Below are 22,331 nucleotides of genomic sequence, written 5' to 3' on the forward strand. Positions count from 1 at the left end.
AAAAATCTTGCATATACATAATATCTATAATAAGTAACACAAGTAGCATAGAAAATTAAAACGCCTTAAAATTTGTCACAGGTGGAGTAAGTGAGATATTTCTTATTGTGTTTGGTTTTTTCCAATCATAACTATAACTTCTCGACATTGGTTGACTTCATTTAATTTTTTATTACTGTTGAGAGTATGATGTTGGTGTCAGATATTTGGTTTGTATCAATTTGGCTAATGCCAGGGGTAATGGACACTGATCCATCGTTTGGATAAAATAAACATATATGATTAATGTAAACCGATCCTTTTTTCAGTGGAAACTTAAAAATCTTTCCTTTTACTTGTTTGTGAATAGATAATACAGAAGAATAGCAAATTTCACATGATTCGACTTTTTCAACTCCGCAGGTGAAACGGCAGCTGCTTCTAAAATTATTTTAATGTTTTATTTGTGTTTATAACACGTTCATGTATTATAATGTACAATATTAATAACAATATAGAAATGAAGAAATGTATGATTTCCAACGACACAACTCTTAATTGTAGATAAAATGACTAGAGTAACCGTACGTACCCAGCAAAATCCAAGACCAATACCAAAAGGCAAGCTATAATGCACATGAGGCCGCGTGTAATATAAACAAAACAAAAAACCAAAGAAAAACCCACAAAAAGATGCAGACAAGTACTGGCCTAATTGTAAAACAGTAACGAAAGACAAATACACTATTAAGGTAGAGATGTAGAGACTCTGATATTCTCACATTGCAGCAAAATGTTACTGAGAAGTGATATGGATCAGGAATCAACAAATGTATAAGAATTCAGAAAACAAATCAATTAACAACTACCTTGTTACATTAGTCCAGTTTTATCTTCAACCTTTAGCAATTAAAACCCTGGAATTTAATCAATATTAAACCTATTATTCTGCAACTATATAAAAACATTAATGACATAAAACTGAAGTCAATAAGTTAACGCGTCTAAATAAGGGTAACAATTAACTATTTTAGATTTATTTCTGGAATGTCAATTATACTTTGCGTCGGAGGCATTGCGTGAAGGGTTTTAATCTGTCAACAAATTCTCTAGGTTTTAGGACAAGGATAGAAATATACTATATTGAGTGGGAGTTCATTTGTCTTTTTCTGTAACCGTCAAATGCCATGCTGTAGATAATTAAATGTGATCTAAACAGAGAATAAAAGTACATACAATTAATTCAATGATAAAACTAAGAAATCTGCTTTTTAATTGAACATTCACGTTTTGAATTTAGATTTTGTTTAAATATCTGGAGCATGAAATTTTATATCCACAAGATCAAATAAAAATATACAAGGTAACACATTTTTTCTTATACGGGCGAGAAACTAAGTGTGGACATCCATATGGAAAATTAATAAATAAACGAATAAATAGATAAATGAATACATAGATAAATAAATAAATAAATAAATAAATAAATAAATAAATAAATAAATAGATAAATAAATAATTAAACGAATAAACAAATAGACACACAAATAAAGGAACAACTAGATGAAAAAAAATAATAAACTGATAAATACACATTCTACGGGCTGTACACAGAAGTTATATCATGTTTGAAACTCTAGAATAAAGAATAGAAATTAAACGTCATTTCAAAACTAATTGGTGGCCATTTATACCCAGTAAGAAAGAAGTGTTTATCATTTTCCTACCTAATGTGCTTTCTCATGCTTATACTTAAAATTATTGACTTTTTTATTTTGCTCGTTGGCTCCGGTTGATGATCCGAGGCTTTTTTGTCGTTGGTGTATTTCAGGTTACGGTTGATGATCCAAGGCCTTTTTGGTCGTTGGTGTATTTCAGATTCCGGTTGATGATTCAAGGCCTTTTTGTCGTAATTGCATTTAAGGCTCCTGTTGATGATCCAACGCTTTTTTGTTGTTGGTGTATTTTAGGCTCCGGTTGATGATCCGGGGCCTTTTTGTCGTTGGTGTATTTAATACTCTAGTTGATGATCCGAGGCCTTTTTGTCGTTGGTGTATTTAAGGATCCGGTTAATGAACTGAGGCCTTTTTGTCGTTGGTTGATTTTAAGTTCAGGCCTTTTAAAACAATTGATTCATCATCTTATACCGGTAAGTATATAAAACAGTCGATTCATCATCTTCTATCAGTAAGTATATCAATAAAATATCACTTAGCTGGTACTAAAAAAGGAATAGAACGAGAGCATTAACTGACAAATCTGACAACCGCAATCTGACAATCTGACAAGAGAGTAACAACTCAAAATACATGCCTCGAATTTCAGATGCATCTACACTTATTCATCCCACTGTGCAGGATAGTACCCTTGTTTGAGTGGGATTTACTATCCGACAAAAGAAGAATATGTAACAATTCTCCGAAAAACAAACAAACTATAGGACATCACTTGTATCGGTAACATTTATAAATCTTCGAACTATTTAACCTTACAATATTACGGTTTTATATTCAAATATATTGATACCAGACAAGTACTGCTCGATGTGGAAACTAATGTGTTCCTATGACGTCAACATATGAAAAGTATCTTAAAATTCTCGAGTCTAGTGTAGAATTGTCAGTTAAGTGTACTCGTCACACAGTAGTTTATATCCTACTGTAGAATCTATAAAATCTTCAATTGTGCCGAAAATAAATTCCATTTGCCGAAACCGAAATACCGCGTAACACGATTTCCGTGCTTATAAATAGTTGCAATTTGAAACGATGTGCAACAAATACAAAGTAGATTTATTTTTAGATAATTAAAGTTTGCGTCGGAGGTATTGTGTCAATAATTATTCTATTGAGGAAACATTCATTCGATTGAGCTGCTGTTCAATTATCTATGAAAACAATGACAGAAATTTAATAAATTGATAAATGTGATCCGATCATTGTAAAGAAATTATCAGTGAACATATAATGATAGTATTTGAATCATTCATTGTAATGTTCTATTGGTAAGTTTTATGACATGCCCCCAAATACATTAGCAAAGCAAAAACAAGTCTATTGATTTCGTTTATCTCCATAAGATTGACTTTTGTTTTGAAGTATGGCCATCCATAAACTTCCTTTCGGCATTGAAACGCATACTAAAGAGGGACATCCGTTTGGTTGTGCGAGATGGAGACATTCGCAGTTACGTTCTGCCGGAATTGAGACATTAAATCCAACGCCTTATGTAGGGCTTTAATGTTATTGCAAATGGATGGTATTTTTGTTCGAGCATATTGTTTTTCTTTAATTGTTTAACATTTCTTACCGATATAACATGTTACTTGTATTATTCTTCCCTTAGTTTATTTATTTTGTATTCAAAATTATTTATTTTGTAAAAATATTTCCTTTCTCTATTGGTACTGTACACGTATACCTAACAACAAAATTATTTTCATTTACCTGTGTTTAAAGTTATTGCAAATGGATGGTATTTTTGTTCGAGCATATTGTTTTTCTTTAATTGTTTAACATTTCTTACCGATATAACATGTTACTTTTATTATTCTTCCCTTAGTTTATTTATTTTGTATTTACATTGTGTCATAGGTCAAATTTATTTGTTCAGTGTATGTTCAATTGTGTTAATATGTCCTTTGATTGAGTTAAGCTATTTCAGTTGATATTTTATAGTGTGTCTTTCTATGTTGTGATGTTACACTATTGTTTCAGAAAAAGGGTGAAGGTTTGGTACCATTAAAACGTTTAAACCCGCTGCATTCGTTTGCACCTGTCCTAAGTCAGGAATCTGATGTTCAGTAGTTGTCGTTTGTTGATGTGGTTCATAAGTGTTTCTCGTTTCTCGTTTTTTATATAGATTAGACCGTTGGTTTTCCCGTTTGAATGGTTTTACACTTGTAATTTTTTGGGGCCCTTTATAGCTTACTGTTAGGTGTGAGCCAAGGCTCCGTGTTGAAGACCGTACCGTGACCTATAATGGTTTACTTTTTCAAATTTTGACTTGGATGGAGAGTTGTCTCATTGGCACTCATACCACATCTTCTTATATCTATTTAATGATTATTAAACTAAAGAACTGGCTTTTAAGCAACATTCTGTATGCGACAGAGAAGGAAATGATTAATACATATTGAAAATGGCAACCAACATGGAAGTCGAGTTTTTTTTACATAAGAAATCAATTTATGATATCATAATCGATCTACGTATATCATAGTTCGTTGAAATCTTATCACAATTGAAATGTTCACGTATATTGAAAATAATAGCCAACGAATGAATTTTGACAACAGGAACTATAATACAGTATTATATTAAGTTCTGAATACATACCAAAATGTTTTTCAATCTGATAACTGTGATTTGTTATTTATTGGCAATTTGTAAATTTTCCCTTTGATCCAACTGCCTAGTATTTTTATGAGATCATGGTCAGGACCTGCTATTAGAAAATATTAGGCAATGACGTCGACTGTCAGTGCATCAACGTTACGTGTTCATGTCATCCGCGTCAATTTATCAATGAAAGCACGGTACTTCATTCATACAATCGAACTATCACAACGTTTTGTACACGTAAAAATAGTTTTACGAACTATTTCGATTTATTTAATATTCTCGAAGTATGTCTAAAGTACGATATTTTATCGATATTGTCAACATCGCAATGTCTACTGTATCGTGTCATTATTGTGTTTACATTGTATTGTAAACCAAAAAAACATTGTTAAGAAAAATTGCCGATAAAAAGAATACTGGCATTTTACTTTTTTATACTGACTTCAACAGCTTACCTATCAGCTCGCTCTAGCAGGCTAGCTTGATATTCTTGCTGATAAAGTCAAAAACACAAATGCCAGTATTATATATGTAATTTGACGGCCGATTGATAAATGGTAACGAAAGGATAATTCTGTTACACCGAAATGCAATTTGGAATAGAATATTATATAAATACAATCGTTGAAATCCTAGCACAAAAATATGTTTTGCTTTTGAAAGTTGGGAATTAAAAGAAAAAAACAAATTTCAACGGTTTCCTACCAATAAATTTTGACTTTATAAAGCGATAAACGACACACAGACTAGAGAGCAACCAGATCGATTTCACACTTCAAACAAAGTTATTCTACCGATTTGATCAATTTACATTTCGATGAAAATTGAAAATGAAAAAAAGCAATTCAAGTTTTACATGACGGTTATTTCATAAATGTGCATTATAGGTTGTGATAATATTCAAACAAGGACGTTGACAATAAAAAATAATATTTTATTCCGTGTCAAATGGGATTGAAATAAACAAATAAATCAACAATCTATTACAAACTAAAAGACTTATTTTGACACACAGAACAATATACAAAAAATAAATTTATTATTGCAGTTTATGGAACCCGCAGTATTAAATTTAGCTAATTGGGAAATCATTCACAAAACATATCAATCTTTGCGTTCTCATTAATGTATTTTCTACATAATGTTATTAATAGCAGGGATAATTCAAGGACATGACCACAACAGGACTCATATTATTTCGATGTTATGGTAAGATGAAGAGATGAAATTCTAAATTATTTTCTGTCTAAATTTTGTAAGACGACAACAAGGCATTGTAATAAAATATTTGAGCTACATAAAAGCCAAAAAATTCTATAACTATATAGACAATGGGAAAAATAACAAACCTAAATTGAATTATTATCATTATAATAAGGAAAGAAACTAGAACTGGAAAAGTGAATTGGGCTGAAAGATTTAAAGGTTCTTTTTCAACTAAAAACAAACCTTAGTTGATACATCTGAAACAAATATTTCATTGCACTTAATCACTTCAGTACTATACTTTTACTTTAACTTAATTTTAGGGAACATATAAACACCACACGTAGAAGAATAGTTTCGAGAACCTAGATTTGTTACCGTATCGGTTTTTTCAAAATGGCAAGGTCAAATACATAGGAAACACTTTGAACACAAACTAGAGGGAAAACCCCATTAGAAAGAGGCGCTTTATTATTGTCTTACACACATTTATGTGTCAAACCTTTTGATTCAATCTATTTATCGAATCGAATCGATCATGAAATAAATAAAGAACTTAAGTAGAAAGAAAGGTGCCATGTAAATAAAAATACTGAAACAACATAGCGTGACTGCATTGCAAGGAAAATGTTCAAAAACAAATATTTTAAGACAAAAAAATTTATACATATGTTCATATTTATACTATCAGATTTCAGAAAAGTAATTATCATTTGCATGTTCATCTCTTACAATGTTTTTACTGTGAATAAAAGGAAACGCAGTGTATTGGTAAATGAGACACCTACATAATCACTCAACATGTATTTGGTATGAAGTAGTGCTATACTCGGAGATTAGTAGTGATTTTCTCAGGAAACAATGATTCGAGACCAAGTGGTGATTTTATTTCGAAACGATGGTTCTTACAAAATGGTGAAATGCTTTGAAATAATCAATTTTCACAAAAAGGGTTTCAAAATTGTGTTTTGCACATAATAGGTGTGTTTTTGGTATCTTTCCCAGATGTTGCTAGTTTTTCTAATGTTCCTAAAGTCTGAAATTCTCTATTAATGTGCTTCGGGTAAAAATACCTTAATCAGAACATTATCGAGTTGTTTTTATATATTTCCCTCCCTTAATAATATGATGGTCCAGTAAACTTTGATCCCCTTTGATACCTATTGTTTGGAGACTAAATCGTGTAAATTGTAAATTCTCTTTAAGGAATCGTCTTTAATGTTATTCCAAGGCTTATAGGAAATCAGACCATAAATTCCTCACAAGGTAAATACGAGTCTAATGAACGTGATCTGTTTTTAACGCTGAACGTCCTTGGCTTATTGAAACATCCACTTTAGGTTCACCAATAAGTAGTTAACGACTATAATTAAATGAGAGGCATTTTGTTCAAACTCATATACAATATATATTTTTAAAGAATAAAAAAATCCTTCTTTTCAAAAATGCATCATGATTACAGCTTTTCATATTACGATATCTAAATCAATCAATGACCTTGAGAAAGGATAATAACATTTTGTAGTAGACATCTAGGTCGGTTGTATATCAAGTGTTAACTCGACCTAGTTGTTGGCACAGGGTACATGATATAGATCATGTTATATTGCTCACAGGGTACATGTAATAGATCTTGTTATATATTATTCACAGGGTGCATATTATAGATCATGTTATATTGCTCACAGGGTACATGTTATATATCATGTTATATTGCTCACAGGGTAAATGATATAGATCATGTTATATATTATTCACAGGGTACCTGTTATAGATCATGTTATATTGCTCACAGGGTACATGTTATAGATCTTGTTATATTGCTTACAGGGTACATGTTATAGATCATGTTATATTGCTCACAGGGTACATGTTATAGATCTTGTTATATTGCTCACAGGTTACATGTTATAGATCATGTTATATTGCTCACAGGGTACATGTTATAGATCATGTTATATTGCTCACAGGTTACATGTTATAGATCATGTTATATTGCTCACAGCGTACATGTTATAGATCATGTTATATTGCTCACAGGGTACAGATCATAAATCTTAACTTTTGTATCAAAGTGTAAAATAATAAATTATGGCTATTTCACTGACATCTGAAGAAATATATTGTTACATTATGTGTATTCACATGTAACCGTACATAATAAGTATGTGGTTGAACATTGATTGTACAGTTAGTGAGTAAAAAGATTTGTTCCAGTCATCATACCAGTCTCAGTACCAACCTTTTTTCGCGTTTGTGAATTCTCAGATTAACAGCGGTACATCATTAGCATAGGATTCTGCTTTAGACTTCCTGTCTACTGCTTTACTGGTAGTTGTTTGTCCCTTTGATGTCATGGTTTTGTTACTTATAGTTGATGATTTATTAGTACTTCTCGTCAATGTGCGATTTATTATGGGTCGTGGTTACAATCACAGCGTTTAAACGGTTAATGTTTTGGGAATTTTGGACTTCGAGAACGGGAGGAATAACTGTACAGCCACACGTCAGGGTCTTTTTAAACACTTAAAATTTCATTTAAACTACATGAAATATCGGTATTGGTTTTCTTGAGTCTTTTCAGAACCAATAAGTTCTTTAGTATTCATTTTAATAATAATGAAAAATTAAGCGTTTCATGATTGAGAATCCGTCGGACAAGCTCATCAGTCCTGCTCTGTTTTGTTTTCACCACAATAAGCCTTTTCCTTCTTTCCAAATCATCTGTACAATTGGGTAAAATGCATTTCTATTTCAAATTTCTATTACAACCTATGTTATAGCATGGGTTTAGCTCTGATGCATAAGCATATTTTATTTTAAGTTAAGAAAGAGGGACACGAAGATTATTTGAATTTTACCATTGAGCGAAACCCATGCCATAAATTAAAATAGAAAGCAGCATGGTATAAAAAGGTGAAACTATTAAAAAAAGGAAAACAAACATTAATGAGGATCTATCAGCAACTGCCAAAATAAAGATAACTATATCAAAACTACATTTTATTATTTCATAGTATTGCACGGGATGTATTATGTTTAAATACCTTATTAAAATATTTAAACATTTAACAACAAATATTTTATTCATTTTTCCTTTGTGCAAACCTTTAATCATGAGGTTTTGAATTTTCAACTATTTATGACGTTGAGCAATCTTCTAACAAGTATTACGGCAAGTATAAATGAACACTTGATAAATTTTGCTCGTCTGAAGCTCTTTTCTGTACAAAACTTTCACCAAGGACGCCCAAACTTAAACATGTGAAAGGCAGAGATTTAAAAATACGTAGATTTAAATTTACAAAAAGGACTCTAAAAATGGCAAAAAACAGTATGAAAAAATAAATAATTCCAAGGTAAATTCAAAAAGGTGGAAGGTCATAAAAGTTCATAAAACATGACAAAATCAAACGCTTGACTATATCAACCAACGAAACGAAAGGACCGTGTAAAGGCATTTTCCGGAGAAAATGGTGGTTAAACCCTGGTTTTATAACTAGCTAAATCTCCATCTTGTATGACAATATGAGATAGCCAAATGGTCAAATAGCCAAATATCCAAAATGTATAAGAGTGTTTTAGTTCATATTTTAATAGAGGCAGCTAAAGTAATTTGATAGTTCTTTCAATGTCTGCCACTTTTGTTTGAACGTTTGTTAGTTTAATTTTCTTATTCAAGATTATCTGACGTCTGATAAATTGAGGTCATGAAATTAAGTTTTCTTTGTTCGTTAACTATTGTTATCCCACTGATCGAGACAAACATTTTGAGGATTAAATATGCAAAAAAGGAGAAAATTGAACCCCGCTGCATTTTAAATTGTCTGTTCCTGTGCAGAAAATTAATCAGATGTTACATTTGTTTATATCTCTGGGATTATCCTATATAGAATTTGACGTTGCTGGAAGATCTTCGATATTATTTGTTAATAGTGGACTGGCCATTTCTAACGTATTACATAAGAATTCTACAATTGATTACAACAAGTAAATTCTTATATGCTAGACATGACCGATTAACATATTCAGTGTGATTAGAAATGTCTAATTAGCAAGTGCCCTACGAAAATTGGCATTACATAAAAAGAAATCTTTTACTGTTGAAAAAATCTGTCAAATAAATTACTTTAAACAGTGATAATTTAACCTTTATTCTAAGGCGATAATAAATGATTGTGTTTCTTGCTTGAAAAGTGTAATTTTCTTTTTCTGAGTCTCAGCGATACAATTTATATAACATACTTGTATTTAAATGTTAACAAACAAGGTCTTACTGTGGCTTTGTGATGAGGATAAGCAATAACCCAAATGTTCGCTTTGTTTTTGGTACTATCAAGTCATATAGCTCATAACGGTACAGCATATTTACACATTAATGGCTTTCTAGTGTTTGGATTTTAGCGTTACTGGTTGAGATAATGCGAATGCGGCTTCGAACGCACGGAATTTTTAAACGTAAAATTACAAAAATACCGAACTCCAAGGAAAATTCAAAAACGGAAAGTCCCTTAACAAATGGCAAAATCAAAAGCTCAAACACATCAAACGAATGGAAAACAACTGTCATATCCTGACTTGGTACAGGCATTTCCTTATGTAGAAAATAGTAGATACCCCTGGTTTTATATCTAGCTAAACATTTCACTTGTATGACAACCGCATGAAGTTCCACTGTATTGACAATAATGTGTGAGCAAAACAAACAGACATAATAGGTAAAAATGTCAAAAATTGGGGAACTGCATTCAACATTGTGTTATAATTTTAATCACTATAAAAACAAACAACTATGTCAACAAAGAAAAACAAAATAGCATGTAGACACTCTATAGACAAAGTATATAAGCAAAAATGAAAGACAAGAATACAAAAAATTACCATAGCAGAATAAAACAATGGCAGAATGTATAAATACCGTACCACGCCAAAAGGATATTACCAGAAATGATCTAAACAGTAAAGGTTAAAATATACAAAGACAAATAAATAGAACACTACAACATTTAAAGTGTATCTTCATTTACTAGTACTGCTGATGGACTGTTAGTCCCCGAGGATAATACCAACTTTGTAGTCAGTGATTCGGTACCGACACTATTTATAACATATACTCTATTTTCTTCGTTCGTAGATTAATGTATAGAACCACTAATCCGGTCCGGTCAAAAAGAACAAACACGAAAGTGGTAAATATTTTAAACTAAATATTTCTACACATTGCTGTTCCTTTGTCAATAAGTAAAATATTTTGTAATTTTGGTATCAAATGAACGATGTAGGACATGGGATCATTGTAGAATTCCTATTGAAAGTGTCTTTTGAGTAATAAAAAATAAATAAAATTGTATAGGGAGAATATTTGCCCTATTGCTCAGATAGGAGGTACCGGTTTTTGTACTAACAATAAAGGTATGAGGAATTTTTCAGCAAAAGTCAAGATAAGGTATAGTTTTATTATGAAATGACTGTCACTTCATTTGAACTTAAGAAAAAATAACTATGAATACTTGAAATTGCAGAATTAAACACATAGAGCAATGGGGCAATGGATTTGTGGTATTATCCCTTAAGACTAAGGTTCCAACTCCCTCAGGCAAATATGAACTAAGATGTATTTGGCCAACCTGTTTGGGTTCATTTTTGATCATATAGCTCCTTAAGTTTCAGCGTATTTGCTTTCAAGAGATTACGTTCAGTGTTTCTTGTGAAGGTGAAAACCGGAAGGGCGCTTCATCTAGTGAGACCCGTACCGTAAAGTAAGATAGAGAAGGCATTGGAATGAAAACTATAAATCATATACTAGCACGATATTTCTTGTAAAATAAATCAATGAAGACTAACCAGCAACTGTCAAAATATACCACCATAGCCTTTCCTGTAAATGACAATAATGAAGATCTACCAACAACAATCAAGAAACACAAACATATGTACATGACTTTACAGGTAAATAAATTTATGACATCTAACCAGCAACTATCAAAAATACCAAAGCACCAGCATGACCATTCTTGTAAAATACATCATAATTGAGGATCTACAAGCAACTGTCAAGATATAAATGACCATATCAAAACTACATACTATTTTTTCATACTATATCCGCGAATGTATGATGCTTATATACCTTTTCAAACTGTTTAAATATTCTACAAAAAATATTACATTCATTTTCATTTCGTGCAAACGTTTGTCCACAAGGTTTGAATTTTCAAATCAATATATTTATGACGTTGATGTAATCCTCTATTAAGTATTACGGCTATAGAAATAAGAAGACGTGGTATAATTGCCAATGAGACAACTCTCCACCAGAGACCAAATGACATAGAAGTTAACAACTATATGTCATCGTACGGCCTTCAACAAAGAGCAAAACCCATATCGCACAGTCAGCTATAAAAGGCCCCGAAATGACAAATGTAAACAATTCAAACGAGAAAACTAACAGCCGGATTTATGTAAAAACAACAATGAACGAAATACAAATATGATGTAAAGCAACAAAAGACAACTACTGAATTACAGGCTCCTGACAGGCACATACAAAATGTGACGGGGTTAAACATGTAAGCAGGCGCCCAACCCTCCCCTAACCTTGGACAGTGGTGTAATAATACAACATATAAACAAACTATCAAAATCAATTGAAAAGGGCTTAACTCATAAGATCGACACAAAGCAGAAAACAAGTAACAAAAACACAGACCGGACGTGGCAGGGTATTTATACATCCCTACAATAAAAGAAACCAATTACAGATCTGATAGTACTCGCAGTTACTGACAGCTAGGTCAAAGCCAATCAAACCTAATAAAAAAATCATGTATCTAAGACTAAAGTATCAATCAGCACGCACCCAACATACAATGAATTTAGTGTAAAGACGTCATTAACAGTCAAAGAAAAACATGGGCCTTGTGCAATGTCAAAATACAGGTCTCGACTGATTGTAGAACCGTGAATGTGCATTTGTATATCATTTTAACAATAATTTTAGTTGGGTTTTCATCTACTAATAACAAAATCAATATTTATACCAATAAGACCAATATTTAAAGATCTAATTATAGTGTTTAATTGGTAAACTTTAAGAATAAGTTTATTTAAAGTATCGATTTGTTTACCTGGATCGTATCTATATTTCCAGGCTCGGTAAACAACATATCTGTAAAAATTAGTATGTGCTTTCTCGTATGAAATAAGTTTTCTACAGGTGCAGTAAAACTTACAAACCAAATCTTTGTATCTATGGAAGAATTTAATAAAGGTTTTAAGTAATTTTTGATAACGAAATGCCTGACTCAATAATTTACCAGTAATACATAGATTACGTTCATTGAAATCCAAAACGTCACAGCAGACACGGGCGAAGATGGTGTCAAAGGAACATTATCGTCCAAAAAAAGAAAATTAACAATAGGGAACGAAAAATCGTCCCTTTTGTCGTAGATTTTAGTGTAGAGTTTCCCGTGTAAAACTGGAATATCTAAACATAGAAAAGGACAGTTATTACAGTTTATATTTGATTTATAGTAAGTTGGGTAAATTTCGGCAGTATATTTAGAAAATTCTAAAAGATAACGATAGGTGTTGTTGAATTTATCTATCAAATGCAATTTACACGGGTCTTTACTGAGTTTGGTCATAAACTGTGATTCATAATAGTGCATGAGCAAGTCTGCTTTTAAAGGGCGCAATTATTGCCTATAGGAATACCTACAACATGTCGATATATCTTATTGCCGAAACGTACATGTTGTCAAGGAGAAATTTAAACGCTTCAATCATGTCATCATACCTCCGGTAAGTATATCTAACATATTTACCTTTCTCATTAGACAAGAAGGTTTTAAATGAGTTGCAGCAAATATATTTGTAATTAGATTTTTCAAACGACCATTTGATTAGGTAGTGAAAAAAAAACGTGTGTAAAAGATATGAAAATAGTGGAATTAACTATTTTGTTTAATATAAAAAGTTCTTTGGATGTTTTAGATAAATTACGTGCTATGGATGCTCCTTTTGATTCTGCTGATAGTTGTGACTTTTCAACTCTATATACTACAATTCCACATAATCTTATCAACTCTTTCCCTCGGTTTTAGTTTGTAACCCGGATTTGTTTTCTCTCACTTGATTTATGACATTTAAACAGCGGTATACTACTGTTGCCTTTATTTACCACCACCACATTTTTGGCTGCTATGTCGACTTATACAAACACAAACCGCTTTGCAAGTACTTGAAGTGTGTTTCTTATTTTAGAAATACATGTAGGTGTATTATTTATTTCTAAGTTATTTTCAAAATGTGATATTCGAATATCCAAAACATTCATACATTTATTCAAATAAGAATCAAGAGATTTTTTATCAGATTTTCCACGTTTACACCAATTATTACAATACGATGAAAGAGCGTCTTTTATGACATGATGACACTGTTTTCAATCTATTTTAGATGGATGGAGGACGATAGTTTGGTCCTTTTTTCAAAAAGTTTTTAATCTCTCGGTCTTGAACGATAGTGAGGTCCCCCGTAATAATATGGCCATATGGATCATATATAAATTTCGACGATTCACAGTCTCAAGTAGTAATAATGAAAATAACATTTTATTAATTTTGCTCGTCAGAAGCGCGTTTTTGGGATTACCTTCACCAGGAATGCTCTAACTTAAACATCTGAAAGAAGGAGATGTATAATTATAAATGCGTAACAACGATATAAACAAAAATACCGAAATCCAATTTAAATGCCAAAAGGTATAAGTCAATAAAACCGGGTAAAATCAATCACTCGACTATATCAACCAACGGAACGAAAAGAAACCAATTGTCATATTTCCGAAAAAAAAAAGATGGGTTAAACCTGGTTTCATATCTAGCTAAATCCCCCTCTTGAATGACAGTATAGAATAGCGAACTGGTCAAATAGCCAAATAGCATAAAAAAAAGTATAAGAGTGTAAGGGTGCATTTTTTAAATTTAAGCAAATAAAGGAGTTCGGGAATTTTTACAGTATCTGACTGTATTGTTGGTTTTTTTAAGTTTAATTTTCCTATTCAAGTTTATCTGATATATGATTAATTGAAGTTATTTACCTATAACTATTTCATGATAGGTTCGTTTCTTCTCTAGTGTTACTCGATTGATCGAGACAAAAACGTTCAGTATTGAGTTCACAAAAATGAGAATTTTCCCCCGTAGCATCGATCTTTATGTGTCTGTTCCTGTGCAGAAAATTTGTCAGTTGTTTCATTTGTTTATATCTCCGTAGGTTGTCCTATATAGTATTTGACGTTGCTGGAAGACATTTGATAGTAATGGTCGATAGTGGACTGGTCTTTTCTTAATTATTAGATATCACAGATGAGTTATACATTGTTAATGACAAGTAAATTTTAAAATGTTAGGCATGACCGATTTACGTTTTCAGTGTGAGTAGAAATGTTCGATTAGCACCTACGTTTCGAGAATTGGCATTACACATTCAGATGAGAAAATCTGACAAATAAATTACTTAACAAAGTGATAATTAATCCCTTTAAAAAATGTGATAATAAATGAGTGTTTTTCTTGCTTGAGAAGTGTAATTTTCTTTATCTTGCACTTACATGGAAATGTTAACACACACAGCCTCACTCTGACTTTGCGATGATTTTTAGCAAAACCATCAATGTTTTTGTTTGTTTTGGATTTGTCAAGTCAGAAATATCATAACGTTGTAGCGTGTTTTTACAACCATAGCTTTCAATTGTTCGGGTTTGAGCGTTCCTGGTTCAGTTAAATCCGAAAGGGCGCATCGAAATTATAAAATATTTATTTCATTTACTGGCACTTATTCGGAACCGACATGGTTTATAACATATACTTATCTAACATTCATCATTCATAAATTAAGGTTTCAACTCACTCAGGCAAAGATGACCTTAGATTAATTTGGCCATTCTGTTTGGACGTATTTTGGTCATAAAGCTACTTATGTTGCAGCGTATTTACTTATTACTGACTTTCAAGTGTTTGTGTTCGGGTTTGGCGTTCCTTTAAAGGTTAATCCAGAAGAGCGCTTCGGCGCTTTGGACTCCCAAAATGTCTATAGTGTTTATTTCCTTTAGCAAACCATACCATTAAGGAAGCCAGAAAGCGCCGTGGCATGAATCAATGTGAAACACTTAAAAAAACTAAATGATATACCAGCAACTATCAAAATAAATCTACATACCAGCATGGCCTTTCTTGCATATTACAGAAAAGAACACTAACCATCAACTGTAAAAATAAACCAACATATCAGCATGATCCTTCTTGTAAAACTCATTAGTGAAGACTAGCAAGGAATAGTCAAACTGAATCAACATACTAACATGACATTTCTTGTAAAATACATCAGACTAACCAACAACTGCCAAAAAAGTATAACAAAAAATGCGAACTCCAAGATAAATTCGAAAAGGGGAATTCCATAAAAACTGACCAAATCAAACGTTATCAACCAACAAAACGATTGAAAAACAACTGTCATAGTCCTGACTTATCACAGGCATTTTCCGAACAAATTGAAGGGTTAAACCTAATTTTAAAGCTAGATATTTTTCCTACTTGTACGAGAGTTGTTCATAGTTCCGTTAAATTGACAAAATCATGTAAGCAACCCAAACAGACATAATAGGTAATGTAACAATAATTGGGACCCAGCAGTCAAAACGGTGTAAACAAAGTTTTGTTTTTTTAGTTTAATTTCCTTATTCAAGTTTATCGGATATCTGATAAATTAATGTCATAAAATTAAGTTATTTACCTAAAATCATTTCATGGAATGTTCGTTTGCTCTTTTTTATTGACCCACTGATCGAGACAAACACGTTGAGTATTGAGTTCGCCAAAAAGGAGAAAATTTAACCCTGCTGTATCTTAAAAGTGTCTTTTGCTGTGCAGGAAATTGTTCAGTTGTTTGATTTGTTTATAACTCTGGGGTTTTACCTACATAGTATTTGTCGTTGCTTGAAGATCTTCTATAGTATTTGTTGATACTGGTCTGGCCTTTTCTAAATTATTAGATATCACTGATGAATTCTACAATAGTTGATGACAAGTAATTTATAAAATGCTAGACTTGAACGATTAACATTTTTAGTGTGAGAAGACATGTCTTATAAGCACGTACACCAGGATAATTAGCATTACATACAAAAACATTTACAGATGATAAAACCAGACAGAATAAAAGTGATAATTTAGCCTTTATATTAAAGTGATAATAATGAGTGTGTTTCTTGCTTGAAAAGTGTAATTCCCTTCCTTTAGTTTCAGTGACACAATTTATCTAACATACTTATAATGAAATGCAATGGTATATCTGTTTCACAGATGACGACAGAAATGTTCCAATTGTCGTTACGACAATCCCGTCTTCTTTTCCTCAAATGTGACCTACCAAATAAGACTTATCAACGGTGTTGTACTTACATGAGCAACACGGCGGGTGCCACATACGAAGCAGGATAGCTTTTAGAAGTTTGGGTTTGAACGTTCCTGGTTGACGTAAATCCGTAAGTGTGATTCGAACGCACACAATTTTAAAGTGTTTTTAATTTCATTTACTAGCACATGGTCGATACCGCATTTGGTGGACTGTAAGTCCCCGAGAGTATCATCAGCTCTGTAGTCGTTGCTTCAGAACCGTTTTGATATATAACACGTACACGTAAAAATGCTTCAGTTGTTTCGAAACAAAGGTACCAACTCCTTCTGGCAAAGATGACCTAATACTAATTTGGCTATTCTGTTTGAGTTATATATCTCCTTAATTTGCAGCGTATTTACACATCTCTGGCTTTCGAGTGTTTTGTTTTAGCATTCCTTGTGAAGGTAAATCCGTCAGACCACCTCGGGCGCCCAAAATTTATAAAGTGTATATTCATTAAGGAATACCCATACCGTAAAGAAATCTTGAAACCGCCAAAACGTTTTAAAAAGAAAACGAACATTAATGAGGATCTACCAGCAACATTCAACATAAACCAACATACCAGCATGGCCTTTCTTTAAAAAAAAACATCAAAGAAGACCAACCTGGAACAGTCAAAATAAATCAACATACCAGCATGACATTTCTTGTTTAAAACATCAAAGAAGACCAACCTGGAACAGTCAAAAATAAATCAACATACCAGAATGACCTTTCTTGTTAAAAACATCAATGATGACTACCAACTGTCAAAATATTTACCATCATACCACCATAATTTGCTTTGTAAATTACAATAATGAAGATCTACCAACAACTGTAAAGATACACTCACACATGGGCATGACTTTACTAGTAAAATAGATTAACGAAGACTAACAATCAACTGTCAAAATATACCAACACACCAGCATGACCTTTCTTGTAAATTTCAGTAATGAAGATCTACCAAGAACTGTCAAAATATACAAACACATCAGCATGACCTTTCTTGTAAAATACATTAATGAGTATCTACAAGCAATTGTCAAGATAAAGATAACTATATGAGAGCTATATATTGATATTTCATAGTAAAATATGAGATGTATTATGCTCATATACCTTATTAGCGGTATTGGCATTGAGCGTTCCTGATGAAGGTATATCCAGAAAAGCGCTTCGAACGCATGAAATTATTAAACGTGTTGTTTTCAATTGATTAAAATCTTTAAATATTTTACAAAAAATATTTCTTACATTTTCACTTTGTACAAAGTTTTGTCCATGAGGTTTTGAATTTTGAGCTATTTCAGTCGTTGAAGTATTGCGGCTAGTTTGATGAAAATAACACTTGATAAATTTCGCTCATTTAAAGCGCTTTTCTGGATATACATTCATCAAATCTCTAAAACTAAAACATTTGAAGGTAAAAGAGATATAAATACGTAGAAACGAAAGGAGTTAAATCAACAAAAAGGACTTTAAAATAGCCAAAAAAGTATTAACAAAAATACCGTCTTGGTACAGCCAATTCCCGAAGAAAATGTTGGGTAAAACCTTGTTTTTATAGACAGCTAAACCTCCCGCTTGGATGACAATATGGAATAACCATATAGTCAAATATCCGAATAGCAAAACATTACAAGAGTGTAAATGTTCAATTTCAAATAAAAGTAGATACAGTTGTTTGAGATTTCTTTCCTTCATCTGCTACTATTTTTTGAAAGAATTTTAGATTAGTCTTTTTATATTTTGAACTTTTACTCTTTAGTCTATTTTTGGTAATATCCTTTTGGCGAAGCTCGGTATTTATGCATCCCGCCATTGTGTTATTGTGCTATGGTAATAGTTTTGTATTCTTTTCATTCATTTTTACTTATGTGTTTTGTCTACAGAGTGTCTACATGCCAGTTTGCTTATCTTTGTTGACATAGTTGTTTGTTTTATAGTGATTAAGATTATTACAAACGACGTTGACTGCTGTACCCCAATTTTTGACATTATCACCTATTATGTCTGTTCGTTTGCCCACACATTGTTGTCAATATAATGGAATTTTACGCAACTTGGTACACATACAAGTGAGAGCTTTAGCTAGCTATAGAACCAGGTATAATCCACCATTTTTACATAAGGAAATGCCTGTACAAAGTCAGGAATATGTAGTTGTTTTCAATTCGTTTGATGTGTTTGAGCTTTTGGTTTTGCCATTTGTTAAGGGACTTTTTTGTTTTGCATTTTCCGGTATTTTTTGGCATTTTTGTTATTTTACTTTTTGCGATGAGGATAAGCAGTTATTTCAATTTTGTTCTGTTTTTGTTTTATTAAGTCTTATAACTCCTAACGTTGCAGCGTATTTACGCATTCCTAGCTTTCAAATGTTTGATGTGAGCGCTAAATGTTGGAGTTATATCCGGAATAGCGTTTCGGAGGCACGAAATGTATAAATTGTTTACTTTATTTACGTACATCTAGCATACCAAATTATAAGCCTGGTAACTTTAAAGATATGTCAAAAATTCTATGTGTGTTTTTTAATATTATTTATTCCTTTTTATACCTATATAGGGACAGTTTGATTTGATGAGGACTAGACTAGATGACTGCGTATATGTTTCTATGTTATAGGCCCAATCCCGTATATGGATATGTTCCATTTGATATGGCCATTATCGTGTCCTCCTTACCTCGCTCATGACATGAACGAATGCCACTACTCATTGGATTTTTACTTTTGTCAGAATAAACAAGTCGGATGCCACCATGAAACCATTGAACGCCTAAAGATCAAATGAGAGCTCTCCGATATTCAGGGTCGTGTTGCTCAGTTTAAAATATTCTTTTAAGAATTTAGATCACATTGAATTTTTACATTTGTTTCTCTTTTTGAACAATGAATCGTCTATCATCTCTTTATCACCTGTTTTATTGCCCTTTTCTTATATATTTCCTTACATTGTATTGATATCATTCAGTAAACGTATACTGTAAATTTGTGAAACCCACACAAATAAAAAACAGTGGGATTCTAAAGTCCCCTTTTAACGTGTTTGTCTTAATTTGAGTAACATCTATGTGTTGCTTTACTTGACAGATATCTTCACTCCTCTTGTCATTCCTTTATTAATAGTCCTGTTAAAATATTCGTAATGTAATGCAACAGACGTTTACCGTTGTTCTAATCCATTTAATTGAATAATAAGATACAAATCAGGGAAAACACACAGAGGTATTTGCATGAAATCCAACAGGAGAGAGACCTGGTGCGTCTGCAGGTTAAGTGTCTCCTGATATGTATTCATCACCTGCCTTGCAAATCTACACTCAGCCAAAAATGTCACAATCAGGAATAGGACACTTCGATAAAATTACCGATCTGACAATTTTTCTTGTATCTGAAGATCTAAAACATGTTTCAGTGAGTTGAGAAACAAACACATCGAATCGGTCAACAAATTCGTTAACAATTTCAGTCATTTTTCCTCATATAAGAGAGGCGGAAGATACCAAAGTGATATTCACTCTCATAAGTCAAAGACAAACTGACAAAGATTTGGCAAAGAAACGACAAAAAGATAAACACCAGTCTTTATATATCAATCTGAAAACTGAGCATCATGAACCCTATCATAGTCTGAGGGTGATGACAGGTGCACCGGAAGGTGCATCCGGAAGATTTTTAGATTTTAGATTTTAAGCATATTTTATTCATTAAGATATGAAAAGGACTGATCAACAGGCGCAGCCTATAAAAAAGGGACGAAAGATACCAGAGGGACATTCAAACTCATAGATCGAAAACAAACTGACAACGCCATGGCCAAAAATAAAAAAGACAAACAGACAAATAATAGTACAGATGACACAACATAGAAAACCAAAGACTAAGCAACACGAACCCCACCAAAAATTGGGGGTGATCTCAGGTGCTCCGGAAGGGTAAGCAGATCCTGCTCCACATGTGGCACCCGTCGTGTTGCTCATGTTATTACAAATCCGGTAAATAGTCTAATTCGGTAAGTCACATTCGTGAAAAGGGAAGGGGTGTTGTAGTTACGACATAAGGAACATATCCGATATCATCTGTGAAACGGTTATTCCATAACGGTCAACCAACTCGTGATGGCGTCCGTAAAATTTACGAAGTTCTCTCCATATTACATGTACAAGGTATAAATCAAATATTAACAACTGTATGTAAAATAATATAATATAGTGGAAAATGCATGCTACTTATGAGCACACACAAGCAAATATATATTTTCAGTGTTAATTACTAAATGTATAGTATATTTAAGTATGTAGGCAATAAATCATCATTTATACTAGTACCTTGACACTATTAGTTACATAGTGTGTTAGTGACCTAATACGATATATACGGGGTCAGTAAATTCCATATGGGGTGAGAGCGAAGCTTTATTAGGTCACTAGCACACTATGTAACGAATTTATCTTACCGACAATCTTTATTTGTTGAATTTAGGCTAGAGTTGTCTCATTTGCAATCATACCATATCTTTTTAAGTGTTCAACTTTAAGAACCTACTTCCATTGGTCTGCACAAACAAACTAATGTCAACAATAACAATTTAAGATCAACAACCTTGATATAACAATATCAAACAGAACTTTCAATACATTTAAATAATCAAATAGTGCCAAAGTCGTAACTCCACTACTAACCGTGTATTGAAATAAGCCCCGCCTCCCTACTAACATAATATGGAATATACACGGTCTCCACGCGGACGCTTTTAACCAATCATATTCCTAAAAATGTATAGGAGGTAAGATAAATGTAAATATCCTTTATACGTCATTAGAAATATATATATGAAGTTTGGAAGAGACACTTAGCTTACTAAGTGGAATAAATGGAAGAAAAAATAATAAACCTATTAATAAAACAAAAATTAAGAAAATTTTAAACAAAACGGTGAGTGTCACTGATATATTTCTGAACAGAATTAAAAATAGCAATATTCATATCATACGAAAATAATCTGTTTCCAATAAGTAATAAGTCAATATCTATGTCAACATTATCAACAATTGAGTAAATGGAATTAAGTAAGATCTGTCTTATATCATTGTACTTAGGGCAAATAAAAAAGAAATGCTGGTTATCCTCAACAGGGTGATTACAGTTGCACAAATAGTGTTCTCTGATAAGAACTGATTAAATAAATGAGATTTTAGGTTGCTAGCATTATTTCTGAGTTGACAATTACTAATATTATGTTTCCTTATCCCATAAGTGAAAGATTTAAATATTTCATCAGTCCTATAAAACTTGTCCAGTCTACCTTTGAATATAAATAAATTTGGGGATTTTTGTATACT

Source organism: Mytilus californianus, unplaced genomic scaffold (assembly GCF_021869535.1).
Source record: "Mytilus californianus isolate M0D057914Y unplaced genomic scaffold, xbMytCali1.0.p SCAF_3, whole genome shotgun sequence".
NCBI classification, from domain to species: Eukaryota; Metazoa; Mollusca; class Bivalvia; order Mytilida; family Mytilidae; genus Mytilus; species Mytilus californianus.